Source organism: Canis lupus, chromosome 8 (genome assembly GCF_048164855.1).
Source record: "Canis lupus baileyi chromosome 8, mCanLup2.hap1, whole genome shotgun sequence".
NCBI lineage: Eukaryota > Metazoa > Chordata > Mammalia > Carnivora > Canidae > Canis > Canis lupus.
In genome coordinates, this window is record NC_132845.1 from 10191852 (window position 1) to 10206257 (window position 14406).

Below are 14406 nucleotides of genomic sequence, written 5' to 3' on the forward strand. Positions count from 1 at the left end.
CTCTTCTCCGAATCAACCTTTCTAGTCTGGCAATATTGCATATTTGTCCTCTGTTACATTAACTGTTCACTCCAAAAGACAATAAAATTCAACACAATGATATAACAAATTTAACTTATTACCCAGCAAGTATTTGATAATTGTCCGTTTCTTCCCATCCATTCGAATAATATCAGGTTCTCATTGTCACACAAATCTGCCTTCTGCTTTACTTCTTCACAGTTGTATGTATATGGTCTCTAACTAACTGAAATTTATTCTGCAACTTTCCAACAATTAAAACTATACACATGGTTGAAGAATCTTGTGAAAGGATACTTTTTATGTGATGATTTTGTCTTGAAGGAATGTTTTTATTGTTTTTTTTTTGTTGTTTGTTTGTTTTTGTTTGTTTTAGTAATCATGTTTCTTCCTGAGTGGAACTTTAATTTGATACTTCATATTACTTCATCTTATCAATTGCTTACTTTAAGTCTGAAAATCAATATTTTCCTCTCCCGTGCTCTAGAAAAGAGGATGCAAACTACTATGGGTAGATAAAATAATTTCACAAAAAGAAAAAGATGGCTACAAGAAAATAAAAATGCGGAGGTCAGGGTAAAGAAATAGTACTACATTCATTTTGAGGAAACAGAGATTCAAAAAATGTGGTACTTTTCCATTTTGAACGATTGACGAAGGCTTTTACAAGAAGTGATAGACACAAGGCATATAGAAGAAAGAAAGAAGAAAAAAACATAAGAATTAAGCAGGAAAGTGGAACTTTACTGAGAATGTTGAAAGAATAAGAAAATCCTACTTTACCTACATCACAGCTTTGTCTGCGGAAGGGAGGGAAATTACATAGAAAATATATTGGCTCACTCTGTTGAAGCTTTTAATTCCCAAAGGCGATACTTACACTTAATTGGATTTACACTCAGTATAGACCTTGAAGATCTTTGAGCAGCTAGTTGTTGTGACTGGAGCTTTGTTTTAAGAAATCTCATTTATCAGTGATGAATAAGAAAGCTCAGAGAGATAGAGGTCAGAGGTGAGGAACTCTCTGAGGAAGTTATACTTTTATGTAGATAGCCTCTTTTTGTATAGCTAGGTTGCAGTACATCTCGGTGATGTAACTTCATGATGTTTTTTGTGTATACTTCCAGACATGTAGTAGTATTTAAATAAATTCTTACTACTCAATTAAAATAATGTCAGAGCTCAAGGAGAAAAGTTATTAGAAAACAATACAAGAGTCAGATGCCATATCCAAAATTGAATAACTTCTGTTTGATGGCGGGACTTGAGACATTGAGAGGTTATTCTCCTCTGCCTTCTAAAAACCAGATGCTGGTTTTTATAATCAAGAAATATTTCTTGTATGTGTGCTCATTTAAGCATATAGTTAATGCATCTGGGAAATGCAACATAAGAAATAGAAAAATCCATATACTTAGGAATTTACCATGGCTTAAGGGTAAGCAATACAAAGGACATATTCATTGAACTGCAAATGAGAATAATTTATAGTGTAATTCCATAGTTTCATTAAGCAAATAAAGAAATGAGAGAAATATGCTGCAGTGTAAGAATTAACATTGTGAACAAAGAGAAAATATGGAAGAGAGTTTAAATTTTAAAGTCAGGTGAGTCTATTGATTTTACTTATCAGTCTTATCACCATCCAACGTTCATTTGGTTTCTTTATTTTCCATCCATTCATTTCATACAAAATCCCTGCCCTCAAGAATCTCCTTTGATGTGACTTAAACAATTCTCAAAAATATTTCCCCTCTCACCCTGCCCCAAACACTACTAAGTTTTGGCCGATAAACCATTACAGTAGATGTAATAATAAGACCATATTCTACAGCTTACTAGGATATTCATTCCACAACACGGTCAGAAAGATCACCTTATCCAGAAAAGGAACTGCTACTTAAAAAGTTAAAGTGCTAAAACTTTAAAACACAACTTTAGAATTTGTTTAAGGAAGAATGTATGTTGCTCATTAAATTGATATTTCATATGTGAAGAATTGGATTAGATCTAGTCTTAATAATATTATCTGAAAACAAAAGAAGATATTATTTGTGTGTGTTTTATTTTTTATTCAATTTTTAATTTTAATTCCAGTGTAGTTAACATACAATGTTATATTAGTTTTAGGTGTACAATTTAGTGATTCAACAATTCTATACATTACTCAGTGCTCATCATGCTATGTATGATCTTAATTCCCTTCAACTATTTCACCCATCTTCCCTCCAACCTCCTCTTCAGTAACCATCAATTTGTTCTCTTTAGTTAAGGACATTTCTTGGTTTGCCTTTTTCTCTCATTTCTCTTGGCTCATTCGTCTGTTTCTTAAATTCCACAAACAAGTGAAATCATATGGTATTTGTCTTTCTCCAGCTGACTTATTTCACATAGCATTACACTCTCCAGCTCCATTTATGTCATTACGAATGGGGAGGTTTCATTCTTTTTATGGCTAAATAATATTCCATTGTGTATTCCATTGTGCACATCTCCCTTATCTATTCATCAGTTGGACACTTGGGCTGTTTCCATAATTCAGCTATTGTAGATAATGCTGATATAAACATCAGCGTGCATGTATCTCTTTGGATTAGAATTTCTGTATCCTTCATGTAAATACCTAATAGTGCAATTGCTTAGTCAGAGGGTAGCTCTATTTTTAACTTTTTGAGGAACCTCCATACTGTTTTCTAGAGTGGCTGCACCAGTGTGTATTCCCATCAATAGTGCACGAGGATCTCTTTTACTCCATACTCTCACCAACACCTGTTGTTTCTTGTGTTTTTGTTTTAGTCATTCTGACTGGTGTGAGGTAACATCTCATTGTGGTTTTGACTTGCATTTCCCTGATACCAAATGATACTGAGCATCTTTTCATGTGTCTGTTGGTCATCTAGATGTCTTCTTTGGACATCTTCTGTTCATATCTTCTGCCCATTTCTTAATTTGGTTATTTTTTTTGGGGGGGTTGTTGAATATTTGTAAGTTCTTTATATATTTTCCCACACTAACCCTTTATCAGAAATATGATTTGTAAAGATCACCTCTAGTTCAATAGGTTGCCTTTTCATTTTGTTGATTGTTTCCTTCTCTGTGCAGAGGGTTTTTATATTCATGTAGTCTCCATAGTTTATTTTTGTTTTTATTTCCCTTGCCTCAAGAGACATATCTAGAAGAAGTTGTTAGGGTCAATGTCAGAGAAATTACTGTCTGTGTCTCTTCTAGGATTTTTATGATTTAAGGTGTCTTAATTAGGTCTTTAATACATTTTGAGTTTATCTTTGTATACAGTGTAAAATAGTGGTCCAGTTTCATTCTTTTGCACATAGTTGTCCAGTTTTTCCAACACCATTTCCAACACTGTGTCTTTCCCAGTGCATATTATTGCCTCCTTTGTTGAAGATTAATTGACCATGTACTTGTGGGTTTATTTCTGGTTTCCTATTTGTTCCATTGATCTCTGTGTCTATGTGTCTAGTTGTGTGCCAGTACCATACCATTTTGATCACCACAGCTTTGTAGTATAACTTGAAGTCTGAAATTTTGACTCCATTTTTTGTTTTCTTTTTCAAGATCACTTTGGCTATTCAGGGTCTTTTGGAGTTCCATATCAATTTCAAGATTGTTTGCTCTAGTTCTGTGAAAACTCCTACTGGTATTTTCATAGGGTTTGTGTTAAATCTGTAGATTGCTTTGGATAATATAGACATTTTAACAATGTTTGTTCTTCCAATCCATGAGCATGGACTGTCTTTCCATTTCTGTGTATTAGCTCGAATTTCTTGCATCAATGTTTTATGGTTTTCAGAGGTTTATTATTCCTAAATATATTATTTTTATTATAATTCTAAAGGGTTTGTTTTCTTAATTTCTCATTAGGCTGCTTCATTCTTAGTGTATAGAAATGCAGCAGATTCCTTTACATTGATTTTGTATCCTGTGACTCTACTGAATTGATTTATCAGTGCTAGTAGATATTTGGTGTCATCTTCATGGTTTTCTTTTTTTTTTTTTTCATGGTTTTCTATATATAGTGTCATGTCATCCGCAAATAGTGAAAGTTCTAATTCTTCCTCACCAATTTGGATACCTTTTACTTCTTTTTGTTGTCTAATTGCTGTGACTAGGATTTCCAATACTATACTGAATAAAAGTAGTGAAACTCAATATCCTTGCTCTACTCCTGATTTTAAGGAAAAAACTCTCAATTTTTCCCCATTGAATATTGTGTCTGCTATGGGTTTTTGTGTATGTCCTTTTTTATGTTGTGATGTTTTCTCTGAACCTACTTTGTAAAGGGGTTTTTATCACAAATGGATGTTGTACATTGTCAAATGCTTTTTCTGCATCTATTGAAATGATTAAATGCTTTTCTCTTATTAATGTGTTGTATCACTTTGATTGATTTGTGAATATTGAGTCAAACTTGCATTATAGTAACACATCCTACTTGATCATTGTGAATGTATTTTTTTTTAAAACCTCCATCTATTGCTGGGTTTGGTTTGCGAGTATTCTGTTGAGGATTTTTGTATCTATGTTCATCAGATATATCTACCTATATTCCTCTTTATAGTTTCTTTATCTGGCTTTTCTATCAGAGTAATCCTGGCCTCAGAGAATGAATTTTAGAAGTTTTGCTTCCTCGTATTTTTTGGAATAGTTTGAGTAGAATAGATAATAATTCTTCTTTAAATGTTCAGTAGAATTTGCCTGTGAAGCTGTCTGGTCCTTTGCTTTTGTTTATTGGGAGTGTTTTGATTACTGCTTCAATTTTATTGCTGGTAATCAGTCTGTTCAAATTTTCTGTTACTTCCTGTCTCCAGTTTGGCAGGTTATATGTGTGTGTGTGTGTGTGTGTGTGTGTGTGTGTGTGTGTGTGTGTTTTAAAGGAATTTATCTGATTCTTCTATGCTGCCCAGTTTACTGGCATATAGTTTTTCAGAATATTTTCTTACAATTATTTATATTTTCATTGTATTGGTTATTGTTTCTCCTCTTTCGTTTGTGATTTGAGGACTCTCATTTTTTTTTTGATGAGTCTAACTAGAAGTTTATTAATTTTGTTGATCTTTTCAGAAAACCAGTTCCTGATTTTATTGATTTGCTCTATTGCTTGTTTTGATGTTGTTTTGTTTTCTTAGTTTCTATATCATTTATTTCTGCTTTAAATTTTATTATTCCCTTCCTTCTGCTTGTTTGGGGTTTATTTGCTCCGATTATTCTAGCTCTTTTAGGTGTAAGTTTAGGTTAGTTGAAGTTTTTCTTGTTTCTTGAGGTAGGCCATATTGTTATAAACTTCCCTCTTAAAATAGCTATTGCTGTATCCCAAAGGTTTTGGACCATTGTATTCCATTCTCATTTGTTTCCAGGTAATTTTTTTAAATTTCTTCTTTGATTCTTTGGTTGACCCATTCATTATTTAGTAGCATGTTACTTAACCTGCATGTATTTGTGCTCTTCTCAGATTTTTTTCTTGTGATTGATTTTTAATTTCATAGAATTGTGGTCACAAATGATGCATGATACAACTTCAATCTTTCTCAACCTGGTGAGACTTGTTTTGTGACCTAATATGTGATCTATTCTGGAGAATGTTCTGAGTGCACTGAAAACAGGATATTATTTAGCAACTTTAGAAAAGAAAAAAAGACTGAGAAAATTAACTCATCACCTTTACAAATACACACTTAAATGCAGTATTACTACTACTGATAATATGTCTCAGTACACCTGGATCTTTATATTGGAAAACCCACACTAAGTATGTAAGGCATTGAGATTTCACTGAAAAACTATAACTACCACCACTATAACTGGAAATTGGTCACTGTACTCTTCTCTCCAGACTAACTGAAGGCACTTTTCTTTTATGTCTAATATATGTTTCAGTCCTGTTTACCTACACTTCTATCTTTTTTTTTTTTTCCTACACTTCTATCTTGAACTATCTTGCAACTCCTATTTTTTGGGGTGTGTGTTGCTCAAGACAACAGATTGGCAACACATTAGAAAATTATCTTCAAAAAAGAAAAAAGAAAAAGAAAATTATCTTCAAATGAAAATATCCCTTTGGTACACCTGAATATTAGCATATAAAATTACATAGAGGGAGTTCCTGGGTGGCTCAGTTGATTAAGCATCTGCCTTCAGCTCAGGTTATAATCCCAGTATCCTGGGATACAGCCCAACAACAGAGTCCCTGCTTAGCGGGGAGTCTGCTTCTCCCTCTGTCTTTGCCCCTCTTCCCCACTCGTGTGTTCTCTCTCTCAAATAAATGCATAAAATCTTTTAAAAATAAACAAACAAATAAAATTACGTATTTAGAAATTGTCTTGCCTTTTACAACCTCTGTCCTGAATTTACAACTCACAGGGTTTATATATGAATGAAATACTCAGAAAACTGGAGATTCCAATCTTTTTTCTTTTATTTCTTTTGTTGCATTTCTTATACTCTGAATGTACCCAATGTATATTTTTATCTGGTTTTTCATTCTCAAAGATGAAAAAAAGAATCTCATGAGGCAGAAAAGTAAATTTAAAAACTGGATACATATATCATCTATATCTGTGTCTATAGACACAGACCTCTTAATCTAAATCATGGGTATTCGATTTTTCTTCTAATGTGTATAAAACACACAGGTTACTAATTAACTATCAATTCCCAGTATTTTGGGAATTTATATACTTTCTCAAATTATATCATTTTTAAATCAATCAGGCTATTCTCTTTAGCATGTATGCTAAAACATTTAGTTTACTGACTAATCTTTGTGCTCATAGTGTAAAATTAATAAGATAGCATATTTCCTCTTCAAAATCACTAGTAGAGGCAGCAAATATTATAAACACACAGACACATACACCTAATTACAAAGAATTCTGACATTCTTTTGGAATTTTATTTCCTTGTTTGAAATTCATATGAAGCCGTGAATTCATGTCTACTAGAGACTTCAGAGTAAAGGGGGAGAAAAGTTCTGCATTGTTTCAAGACTTGGCCTAAATATATGTCAGTAAATTGATAACAGTTTACTATGATTCTCTAGGCAGATATTAAAGATCTCATGGTACATAAAGAAATAATGTGAGTAATACCAGTGTCATGGCACACACTTAATAAAGTAGCTCCTGATAGCATTATTAATGATTTAAGTATTCTTTGAGGGTTTCATCTCTTCAAACACATTTTTTATAATGTTTAATGCTGTTTCTGTCCTGTGACTAAGCAGATAATCATGGCTATTTTTATTCAGTAAGTCACTTCTTGAATTGTTCAGTGTTGCCATGGGTATAAAAAACATCATGTAAAACACAATTCTATTCAATAAACATTTGCACTTTTTTTCCCCTAAGAAAAACTGTTTTGTAGGGGAAAAAAAAACACAGTTAAAATAAGAAGGCTTTCAGTGGAGTGCTGGCTCTAAAATCACTATTTAGCTGTTTGACATACATCTCCCATATTCTGGTATAAATAGTAGTTCAATTAGTGACTTTATCATTGTTCTTGGTAAAATTTCCCATACAAGTGCCATAATCATAACCATTTCAAGGCACTTTAGGTGGCAATCTCATGGATTGAATTCATTATCTCTAAATATTCATATAATTTTCTAATTTGAAATCAACGCCTTTGTTGATTATGATTATCTTTGTGTTTGGACATGTATGTTATGGCCAAAAGAAAATAAGAGATGAGCTGCACAAACCATACTCTGCACACTGAATATACAATTAAGATTAACAATTAAAGCCACAAGTTTGGTTTCAAATGCAGTTTAGGCAAGACCAGGCTTTTTAATTATTATTTTTTTACTACCTGTGGAAAACATCAAACCTAAGAGATTAAAGTATTTTTTTTTAATCTGAAAACACATCATCACCTCAACTTTGATGTCAATATTTAGATCCAGCTCATTCTGTATTAACAAGGAATTATTACAACATGTCTGGGATTTTACTAGACTAAACAAAAAAAATAGCCAATTATTTTCCTTTATAAAACTTATATACAATCATGGAGATAATTATAAAATTAATGTATATAACTATAGATTATGCAGATTCTTATGGTAAAATAAATATGCAGCATCAACTGACCTGTAATATACTGCTGGTAAGAATGTAAAATCATGCAACAATTTTGGAAAACAGTCTGGTAGTTTCTTATAATGTAAAAGATACTTATATAACTATCAATCCTAGTTTTCCCAAGAAAAATGAAAACCTATGCTCTCATGGAGATCTATGCATGAATATTTCTAGCAATTTTATTGATAATATACAAAAATTAAAAACAACATAAATTCTGCTTAGTTCGTGAATGAAGAAATAAACTGTGGCCTATCAGTAAAATGGGACACTTCTCAGCATTAGTAAGGACAGATTGTTGATATACCCAGCAACATGGATGAGTTGCAGAAAATGTTAAAGAAGCCAGACATAAAATAGGAAAAATTTATATGATACTCTAGAAGAGGAAAATCTTATCTAGAGTTCTATAAAGCAAACCTGTGGTTTCTAGGGTAGCGGCTTTCACTGAAAAGAGGCACAGAGAAAAATAAAAAATAATAATAATAAATAAAGAACAAAATGAAACAACAACAAAAAACTTTAGTACAAGGTATGATGTGTTGGTAAATGGTGCTCTTCCAAAATTCATGACCATCTGGAACCTCCTAATGTAACCTTATTTAGAAATAGCATCTTTTCAGATGTAGTTACTTAAGTGGTATCATACTGGATTAGGGTGGGCCTTTAGTCTTATAACTGCTCTTCAAGTAAGATAGTCTTGTGAAGAGACAGAGAGAAGGCCATGTGATAAGACAGATGAGAGTGATGTACCCTACAAGCCAAGGAATGCTAAGGATTGTTAACCACCAGAAGAATCTGGAGAGACCAGGAGCAGACTCTCCCTCGGAGCTTTCAGATGGAGGCAACGTTATTGACATCACAGCTTTGAACTCCTAGCCTCCCAAATTGAGAGAAAATAAATTTCTGTTGTTTTAAACCACTGGTTTTTGGTAACTTGTTACAGTAGTTCTAGAAATGAATATATCTTTACGTGATGTAGAATACAAAAGTAAATATTTTTCTACATATATATATAATAACCAGGAAGAAAATGTAGGGGAAGAAAAACACTACTCATAATAAAATAAAAAGTTAAAATTTAATTTAATAAATGTAATTAAGAATTAGCCTTGCTTAGATATGTCTAATACATATTTGAGCAAAATTTTAAAACACTAATGAGAAAAATATACAACTTTTGAATAATCAGAAAGTCATAATATGTTTTTTGTTAGAAAGTCATAGTTGGAAACAGGAGATAATTCCCTTGAAATTAATTTATCCATCTACTGTTATCGTAATAAAAATAACAAATTAACTTTTTGCGTATTTGGGGGAAATGAAAAAAGTATTGAGGCTTATTTAGACAAAAAATACAGATGTAAGCAAGAAAATCTTGAAAAATAAGATTCATAATTAGGAAAGAGTAGCACCTCCATATATTAAAATGTTTTATGAATCTTCTAGATTTCATATTGCTGACCGTGAAATTATGACAAAATAGGGAGCTATAAATAGTCAGAATACATTTAATTTATAATAAAAAGATATTTCTAATTAATGAGAATAATTCAGTTGATATTTTTTGAAATATAGACAACCCAACTTTAGGGAAAGGTTAAACTGGGTTTCCTATGTTATTCCTAATATCAAGACACATATTTGTTGATGTAATAAATATTTACCTACAACAGTAAACATTTTTATTTTATTCAGTAATGTATCCTAGGCATCCAGAAGAGTATCTGCCACATAAAAGCAGTCAATAAGTATATGTTTCATAAAAATGAAATGAGTAGGAGAAAAAATTCAATTTATATAACATACTCTGTGTAGAAGAAAAAACATAAATATTGGAATGAAGAGCATAGAAAACACACACACACACACACACAACTCACCAAAAAAATGTTGACAAAGAATTTATTAAGTTTACAATACGTTCAAGAAAAGTAGCCTATCAGAGAAACAGATTTGTTGAATTAAAAAAAAAATGACAAATGTTCAGTAAGCATTAGAAAGTATTTTCAACTCATTGAAATTTAATGAATGCAAATATAAATTAGATATTCTTTTTATTGTTTATTTTTTACCAAAGACATGCAGAAACATGCAAATGTTTGATAATATTTAGAGCTTGTGAAGGAATTGAGAAATATACAGTTTCAACTACTATTGGTGCCAGCTATTTGGAGGAAAATTTGGCAATATCTATCAAAATTAAAGATGCATGTACCAACTGAGTTAGATTTCTCTGCTGGAAATTTACTCAACTAGGATTCACATAAATTATATGAATGTATTTCCTACCAATATATAGTGTTTGTTGAAGTTCACCTGTGAAACAGAGATATTTTGGGGGATGATAAGAGAAAGGTTAACAAGGAAAATAAGGTCCTTTGACACAGTACGTGTAACCAACTGACAAGTTCACATCCTAATCAGAAGGTAGTGTGATTTTGAAGTATGGTCAGCAAATCACTGCTCATAACAACAAAAGAAACACTATCCACATAAATCATCCATCTGGATAGTACTTATTAATGAATTTTGACATTTCCACCACCAACAGAATATTATGTTGTCATTAAAAAGAGCCACATAGTTATATATATACTGGTACAGAAGGATGAAAATAATAGGCACTTAAAAAAGCAAGATGTGAAATAGTGCATCTAGTGTGATTCCTTTTTATGTATATCAAAAGTTCTGCAAAGATGTTGATCAACAGTTTTACCTTTTTGGAAAAGTATGGAGGGAGGGAGACAGTTTTTGATATCTGTCTGTGATGTCTGGATTATTAAACCGCATCTCAACAATTGTCAACAGACATTTTTGGACAATGACTCGATGTGCCATTTAATTTTTTCTTTATAAATAAACATAGAATTACTTTTAAACACTAACAAATTTTATCCAATAAATAAGGCTATAGAGAAAAAAATAATTTTGTCTTTTTGGAGGGAAGCCCTTGCTTTTTCGGGCGGAAGAATTATGCTTTCTCAAATTTATAGTAACAAGAGAATGCTCCATATTCTGAATTTCCCAAGAAGTTGACCAAAAAAGTTCACTTTGTTTGTTGAAGTCTGAGTTGGAATCTGAAATGAATCTTTGAATTCCATTCATGTAATCAACAGAAGCAGGAATCATGGAAATGCTGACACAACGCAAACCCCAGTCGGGTGCTAGGAAGGCACCATAATGAGTGGGGCTCATTGTGTCTTTCCAGGCTTTTTATTTATTTATTTTTAAAAGCTTCATGTTGATGGCCTGTATCATTTGCACTAATAAAACTTCATGATAAAATACTGCATCAGATAATCTGAAGAAAAGGAAAAAAAATCATTTTGCTTAATTAGCTTTTAGTTTGCCAAAGACTCTAAGAACTAGAAAATGTGCAAACTTGTTTTTACAGATTAATCAAGAACAACAACAACAAAAAATCTTTTCAGATTTCCATCAGGTTCCATCAAGCTAGATGTTCTTCACATTTATTTATTTATTTTTCCTAATGAGATGTTGTAGATAGCTGCTTTCTCTGCTCTGTAGTTCAGGGAAGGTAGGTGTTATCTGCATTATTCATTACTGAAACGGTGGTGTATCTTGGTTAGGTTCTAAACTCAAAACTGTTCTTATGACTAACCCTATGTCTCCCATAAAAATCATGAATTATGTAATGTGCAAATCTTTTCACTATAACATCACCATTTCTGGCAAGCAAGTCAGCTATTTTTATTAAATGTTGCTCATCTGCCATATGGACTCCCATTTTCAAGTTAATTATGAAACAGAGATGAAGAGATATTAAATTTGTAAAGTATCTTTCCAATTAAAAATATTTTAGGGAGACCACACATATAAAATGGATTCTACACTGCTCCACACATCAAGAACAAGTGTTCCTTTCCCTAATTATATGTGAAATGACACAAAATGCTAAAATGTTTTATTCAGGTAGAGTCACAAACTATTGGCAATATACCATTACTTCAAACTAAAGAAAAAAAAAAGTTGCTGCATTCTGTATTATACAGTCTATAGCACTTTTTTAATTGGCCATAGTTTTTATAATGATCACTTAAATTATTGTTAAATATTTATAAGCTTGAAAATTTGTCATATTGTAGATTAAAACAGCATTGATGGGAACCTACAGTCATTTTAATGAGTCAATAACTCATGATTCAGTCTCCTTGAAATCCCAAACATTGTATTTCTTTTTTCATTTCAAAACCAACTCCTTTAAATGCATACCTCTTCTGAAGTAAATGTCTTTATTCTACATAACCCTTTTTCCAGTTTGTTTTCTAGACTGATTTCCCAAATTAGGACTCTCTCCTTTTCTTCCTTAGGGATTGTGTTTGACAGAGGGATGCTAATCTCTCCAGACTTGCAACCCTCATGACAATGGCTTTCCCTCATTTACCAATATTTTCTGTTTATACAGCATTATTTAATTACTTATTAGATTGATGAAGAATAATATCATACTGTTTTTGCTAAGATAAGAGTGAAATATTGGATTGTTTTCTTTTTTTATCCCTGTTTACAGAAGTGTTCAATCAAAAACAAAATTCATATTCATTTATTTTCTAGTAGTTCCCAATGAAAAAGAAGAAATTAAGCCACAAAAAGGGGGGGGGGTTCTGAAGTCAAGTGAGGATTTCTCAGAATAGTTTTAAGTTCTGAACCTCATAGTTAACTAGGATTTCTGCCATTAAGACCATGGGTGCTAATAACATTTCTTTTCAGTAATCGACATATTTATTTTGAAGAAAGAAATGCTTATACATTGAGTGGCTAATGGGTTCTAATTACAACAAATGATACATTATAATATTACTATATTTCGACAAAAACCCCAAATAACTTCCCAAGGCACACAGTAAGGATTGATGGATCAAATACATTTGATTCCAAAGTCCATGTTTGTGGCCCTTCTAAAAGACTTCGTTTCAAGAGCAAGAACCATAATTATCAATACGATTGCTATTTTATTCATTTTTTAATTTTTTTTCTACTTTTTATCTTTAAAAGCATCTTAAGAACCTGTACCCAATTGGTTATTTATAGGAAGCCAGTGATGCATGAGGGTCAGGGCTTATTATTTCCACGTTGTGGACATGGAAGTTAGTGGAGATGCCAGACTATCACATAATACAAGTTAATATACGTTAGTATAACTCTATCTGCTATAATATACACCCCCAAATATTAACTGTTTAATCTCCCAAAAATTGCTTTGTGAAGCTAGTCCCAGATTTATTTGTGCTGGTGGTAGGGGCTCTGCTTTACATAGTTTCTCAAAGCCCCAGGGTAACTTAGACTCGCATTTGTTCTCCATGTGGTTTCCAGATTAATCTTGTGTATCAACTTTCAGAAAGAGAGAGAGTATTGGATTACATGGAAATTTTTAGTGGGCCAAGTCTGAAAATAGTATTTAACATCTCCAATGAATATTTCATTGGCCAGAACACAGTCCTATGGCCAGACTCATACTGCACAATGTAGGTGGTTGAGAAGGTAGTTGTTGTGGTTATCTATGACTGCTTAACAAACCACCCCAAATCTTAAACAAACCAGCCCAAATTGTAATGCCTTCAAGGGAGGATTCATTCTTACCTTTCATGGTTCTGAAAGTTAACCAGATTCAGCTGGTTGGTTTTTATGTAGAGTCATTTGTGGTTGTAATTTGATGTTGGCTAGCCAATGGGCTTTGAATTCAACATAGCCTTCTCACATAATTGGCAGTTGATACTGGCTGTTTACTGGTAGCTCAGCTGTGGCTGTTGATTAGAATATCCACAAGTAGACTTTTCATGTGACATAAGATTCTTGTAAGATTATAGCTAAATTTCTAGAGGAAACATCTAAGAGCAAGTATTCCAAGGAACAGGAAAAAGCAAACCTCCTGTTCAATATAGAATTACCCTGGAATTGGCACAGTGTTGCCTCTGCCATATTTTATTGGCAATATTAGAGAAATATGTACCACTTTTTCAATAGGAGAGTGGCGAGATCACAGATAATGAGAGTATGGGCAATGGGAGATATTGTTGCAATCATCTTTAGAAAATGTGACTTGCCACGGTAATGCAGCTGTGTGCCTAGCAAGAAACAGATTGGTTAGAAATAGCTAACCCATTTCTCCCACATTCAGTTAATAAGATATCCACCAAGCACATAAACCCAATAATCTTGATCTCCCAAAATAAATACTGGATAATCAAGGTGGAATAAACTTTTATGATTATTTTATTAACTATTAATCTCTTCAGAGAGCCAATAAGTAATAACATTGGGC

At 32.4% G+C, this 14406-nt stretch overlaps 2 long non-coding RNA genes across 8 annotated transcripts in view; one reads left to right on the plus strand and one right to left on the minus strand.

Moving 5' to 3' along the window:
* Positions 1-13878, minus strand: part of LOC140637531 (uncharacterized) — an 86400-nt gene extending 72522 nt beyond the window's left edge. Inside the window, exon 1 of the long non-coding RNA XR_012034626.1 lies at positions 13725-13878. This is a non-coding gene — a long non-coding RNA (uncharacterized lncRNA). The remainder of the gene's footprint in view (positions 1-13724) is intronic.
* LOC140637530 (uncharacterized) overlaps positions 1-14406 on the plus strand; it is an 87980-nt gene that overhangs the window by 48780 nt on the left and 24794 nt on the right. The gene's annotated exons all lie outside the window — the stretch shown is intronic.